The sequence below is a fragment of the Eptesicus fuscus genome, chromosome 14 (genome assembly GCF_027574615.1).
Source record: "Eptesicus fuscus isolate TK198812 chromosome 14, DD_ASM_mEF_20220401, whole genome shotgun sequence".
Lineage (NCBI taxonomy): Eukaryota > Metazoa > Chordata > Mammalia > Chiroptera > Vespertilionidae > Eptesicus > Eptesicus fuscus.
In genome coordinates this window covers 34,151,841-34,157,840 of record NC_072486.1, presented here as the reverse complement: position 1 = coordinate 34,157,840, position 6,000 = coordinate 34,151,841, and positions in this window count along the sequence as shown.

The window sequence follows — 6,000 nt, the reverse complement described above, 5'->3', positions numbered from 1 at the left end:
TCTCCACTTCAATCAAACCAGCAGAGTTATTACTTAACACATTAACCCTGCTGTCTTTCTATTTTTGAGAAAATAAAGTACAATCTCCTTGACATTGTGTTTAAGTCCCTTCTTGTGTCTTTTCCGCTACCTTTCCTGTCTCGCTCCTATTACTCCTGTGCATGCCTGCTGTGCCCCAGACACTATGAATTTTATTGCTGCTGGGACCAGCTGGGCTTTAAAGAAAACACAACACCTCTATTTCTGCACTTACTGCATTTTTAAAGTTTGCTTGTATTCATGTCTTTCCCTTTAGAATGTGGATTCTTTAAATTTAGATACCTGTTTTGATTATAATTGTTATTATCCAGTTAGTATAATGCTTTGGACATTACACTTTGAAATTTTAGTAAAATGGAGGAGAAAACAACAACAACAAATCTATGCAGTTATTACCTCTTCTAGCAGTAGTGCCCGAGCAAGCCTATCCAGTGGTTCTTGCTATGGAAACCTTCTCTGGGTGAAAAGTGCCTTTCCATTCAAGCCTGAGTGCCTTCATATTGTTCTAATAAATTCCCTTTCTACTAGAGTTGGTGTCCATTACTTTCCAACTGTGACATATTGCAAGTACAGAATAATCAGTAATCCCAGGATTGCCATTTTCCAGTACTTTTTATTCACCAATAATGTGTCTTCCCTTCCTCCCTTACTTGGATTTCTGACACTGGCTGCTTTAAAACATCATGTGATAATTTTGAAGGATTAATCTAGGTCAAAGTATAATGCCAGATGAGAGTAGAAAATCAATGTGGTAAAAAATGCAGAGTTTTTACCAACTGATATTTCAGACACAAAGGAAGGAAGGAAAGGAGGGAGGAAGGAAGGGAGGAAGGAAGGAAGGAAGGAAGGAAGGAAGGAAGGAAGGAAGGAAGGAAGGAAGGAAGGAAGGAAGGAAGGAAGGAAGGAAGAGAGGGAGAGAGGGAGGGAGGGAGGGAGGGAGGGAGGGAGGAAAGAAATATAAAGAAAGAGTCTCCATGGCTATTTGGAAAATAACAATTCTGTTTCAGGCAGCCCCAACAAAGCAGAACTCAACTAAGACAGCATGTCACAGACTTAGATCTATATATGTGTTGAAGAGTGGGTGTTAACATGGATTTCCTTTCTGGAAATGTGAACTCCAAATTCCACACTTGGAAGCAAATTAGGAAACTTCTGACTGTGATTATGAAAGCTCTCTCCCCAGAACTCATTATGGTGAAACCTCAGTGAGCAGATAGACCAGCATCTCTCATAGCCTCTAAGGCTCCTGTGAGCATTTGGTCATTCATTATTCAAGTTAAATACCGAGTGGACATAATCAATGAATGAGACTCTCATACACTATATACAATGAAAGAGGAAAATTAAATCATGCAGGTAGGATCCAGATACTGCACTGAGCGATTTGCATACATTTTCTCATTTCTACAATCCTAGGGGATGGATAGGATAATCTTTTTTCAGACATAGACAAACAGAGGATAGGGTGGTCAAGTAATTTTCCAAAGTTCACCTATTTAGTAAGTAATCAAGATAAAATAGGAATCCCTTGTTTTCTTGAGCTTCACTTTATTATACTTCACAGGTGTTGGGTTATTTACAAATTGAAGACAAGACCTTCCACCAGCAAAATATTACTACTTGTTTTATTGCTGTAGTCTGGAAGCAAACTTGCACTATCTCTGAGAAATGCCTGTATATGTGTGTTATTTTAATATTTTGAAGTCTTTGAATATCTTAGTATTAATTATAATGGCCATTGGAATTGATCATGTTCATAAATATTGTGTTGATACCACAATTAAGAGGATTTCCCACTGATTAACTGCATCTCTGGGGTTTACTTATTTTTTTTCCAGTTGAACCTTGACCTGTTAAAAAGTTCTGTTTCCTTTGGTTGCCCTCATTTATTTCACTTGATTATCAATATATTAATTGAGAAACAAAACAAAACAAAAAAACCGCCTATGATCATGAATCTAATCTTCCCTCCCTTGGTTCAGCAATCCTACTTTCATCTTACTTCATAGCTCAAATCTTTAATTTCAACCTTAGGGGATAAAAATTTGTATTAGTTATCTCTTGCTGTGTAAGAAATCACCCCAAAATGTGGTAGTTGGAAATAACCCATTGTCATTATCTCACAGTTTCTGTGGGTCAGGTTTCTGGTGCTGCTTTGCTGGTTCCTCTGACTCAGGGTCTCTCACATGCTGCAGTCACTGTGGTATCCAAGACCGCAATCATCCCAAGGTTCAACTGGGACAGGATCTGCTCCTGAGCTCATGCACAGGGCTGCTGGCAGGCTTCAGTTCCCCGTGGGATGGTGCACTGAGTGTTGGCTGGAGGCTGCTCTTTAAAGGGCAGCTCACATATGATAGCTGGATTCATCAGAATGTGCCAGTGAGAGAACAAAAGAAGGAGTACTGATATTTTTATAACCTAATCTTGGAAGTGACATCACTTTAGCTGTATTTGTTCTTTAAATGCAAGTTACTAAAGGAAGGGATTTCACAAGATTGTGACTACCAAGAGGCAGGGCTCACCCTACCACATAACTATAACAAACTCCCACCTGCCTAGTAAAAGGCTCAGGTGCTACCCATGCAAATATGGCAGGCCCAATGCAGGCTTTGGGAGCAGCAGAAAGCCTTCCACCTCTGTTATTGTAAGTGGGTATGTTCACAGGTTCACTTGATAGCTCTTTAAAATAGCTTTGAACAGGAGGCAGTAAGAGTGAGTTAGCACTAATTAGCATTTCTCTGTGAACTGTTTTGCCTTATACTTTTGATCTCTTAAAGGCCCCCTCAAGTAAAAGCCTTGGTTCCTAAAGCCTTTCTCTCACTAGACACAGGCTTAGAAAGAAAAGATTTAGACAGAATTATGGTACTTAAGCCTTAAAATAACATACACACACTTACGTCACAATTGTTTAGAAGGTAAATTATAATAATAGAGGAAAGAACTTTTTTTTATCCAATAAATTAGAGCATAAATCACTAGAGGATGATAAATCACATAAAGTAAGAATATCAGTGACAGAAATATATAAACAGTGGATGTTGTTCATCTCCTTTTTGTAATTCCTTGAGAAGATATAGATCATTTCCTTCATGTCTGTAGCCCCAGAATCAGTGCCCCTCCCCATGTTGGGCATTTAAGAAATGCTTGTTAAGTGGATGGGTAAACATTTTATATGTTATAATGCAATAAGAGTTACAGTATTAATATTTATGCAATCTACTAATATTAAATAATTCTTACCATCATAACTTGCATTCAAGCTAGATTTATATTTCATAAATTTCTCATAGTAAGTCTAGGTGGCAACTAGTACCTTCTTATATTGTGAAACCTAAACTAAGATAAAAAGATTTCTTATGGAAAAAGAGAGTTCATGTGTTTAGAATCTAAAATATTGGGTAGCACATCCAAGAATTTATACTCTGAAGCTCATCTCACAGATATCCAAATATGGCATTTTAAATATAACATACAGTTCATAGTATGTTTAGCTCATTAATGGAACTTTTATTTAGTAGTTTATGACTTGTGAAAACTTTAAGTTGAAACATAGATATTGTTGCTTTTGTAAGTCACAAATAATCCTATATAATAAAAGGGTAATATGCAAAATGACCCTAATGGTGGAACGACTGGTCACTATGACATGCACTGACCACCAGGGGGCAGATGTTCAATGCAGGAGCTGCCCACTGGTGGTCAGTGCACTTCCACAGGGGGAGCGCCGCTCAGCTAGAAGCCAGCTCATGCCTCCACGGCAGTGCTCCCGGGCTGCTAGAGGGATGTCCGACTGCCGGCTTAGGCCTGATCCCCCAGAGAACAAGAGAACAGGCCTAAGCCATCAGTCGGACATCCCCCAAGGGGTCCCGGACTGCGAGAGGGCACAGGCTGGGCTGAAGGACCCCCTCCCGAGTGCACGAATGTTTGTGCACCGGGCCTCTAGTCAAATACAAATAATTTCATTCATTTAATAAGTAGTCTGTGGCCAGGTAGCCAAAGAATAACACTGGATAACTAGAGGAAAAATATCTTCAGAATATCTAAAAAAAAAAAAAAAGAGGAATCACTCCCCCTTATTATTCAATATGTCTATTTATATATATGTGCAAATCACTAATCTCAGGAATAAATAAATATAAATATGACACTGGAAACTTTGAGAAATTGAATTCAATAGGGATGTAAAAGTACTGACATATGTATGAAGCAACTATAATGAGGCACGTTTTGGCACATTAAGGTTAGTTTCATGAAGAAAGCACAGCCAAATTCCTATAGCTTAGAGAGCTTAAAATCACCTTGGGCTAAGAGTCATATGTGAAGTCAAAAGAAGCTTTCCATCTCTTAGAAAACAACAGGACCATAAATTGTGCTAATCTCAGTACCATAAAAAACCAAGGACCTCATTCCATTCCTATCTAGATCAGCAATCAGCATCCCTTGAGTTTTAGGAGAGGTTCAGTATTCAGAATCCTTCTTCTCTACTAAGAGGCTTAAACAGATTTCTCATTCTGCCATGTAGTCTTTATCTCGGAGAAGCGTGCTGGTGAACTTCACAGAGCTGAGTCACAGGCGCATTCTCAAAGCAACTCCTCTTACCTGACAGTCACGAGGCACTCCCGCTGGAACCAGTTTCTGGTTCGTGCCCTTTCTATTATGATAACTGGGAAAATAAGCAGCTCATTACCGAGCCTACTCACTGGAAAAATTCACAGCCAGACCCACTGATTAAATCGCAGGGGATGGCGGGCTGCTCTTGTTCCTGGGCTCAGGTCATTCCAGGTTTTCTTTATATATCAAATTCAAATGACTGCTAAATGGAAAATAAGAGGTATAATATACTCAGAAGAGGGGTGTGAAATATCTATTAAAAAACTTTAAAAGAGAAAATTTTGAAAGAAAGGGAAATGATCCTAAACCTGGATTTGCAAGATTTTTGTTAAGAAACATTAACTTGGTTTATAACTGACTAATGAAATGAGAACTTAGGCTCAGATGTTTTTAGAAACTGCACATAACTTTTATCTTGAAAACATCTATCAAACTTTGATTCTACTATGCATGTATTTTTTTTTTTCTCATTAGTGACTTTCCTCAGTCAGGAATAGTAGCACTCTGACTTAAATTACATTATTACTCTGCCATATCACATCAACTGCTTCCAGATGAGGAATTAATGCCCAATGGTTTTAAGGCCGATTCTATGCTACACCGAGAGGTAAGAATAAGTTGTACTCAGCTCCTCATGTGAGCCATGAAATGTTGAAGTAGTATAGTTGATACCATTGTAGTTAAACTAGTTATTAATAATAGGAAAGGAGCTAAAGGAAGGCCAAATATTATAGGCATGCTGTTTGGGCAGCTTCACCAGGAAGCTACAACTTTGCACTCCCCAGGGGTCCCACAGAGAGGAGAGACATGCATGCCCAGCAAAGTTGGGGTGACATAGGGAAGGTACTTGTGTATCAGTCACAACTGGGAACAGGTCATTGGCCAGAATGGGTATGACCATTGCAAGAACATGAAATTTGGGCTATTTAATCACCTGAACAAAGGAGTTCACTCTCCTAGTTGCTCTTGGCTGCCCTTGGGACTCTTGTTGCAGGGGTGAGCTCTTTGGGCTCGCCTGCATTCTCCCACATGGCCCACGCCCATGTAGACCCCCACACACAATGGACTAATGGGCTGCAAGTAGCCTGATGCTGAACTGGACCCAGCCGCAATATGAAATGGAAACTGTGGACACTGGCTTTGCTTCTAGCTTTATTGAAAACTCCAGCTACACTTCTATAACTGGACTAAGGGAAATGAGACTTTGGAAGGTCAGAGAAGCAATTCCATGCAAATAAAATCACTCATTCTCCTGTACAAGTCTCAGAAAATTCTTTTTCTTGAGAAATCATAAGGATTCCACACGCAGCACTCATTAGGGAAAGGGATACCCCAATTTCATAGTGAATA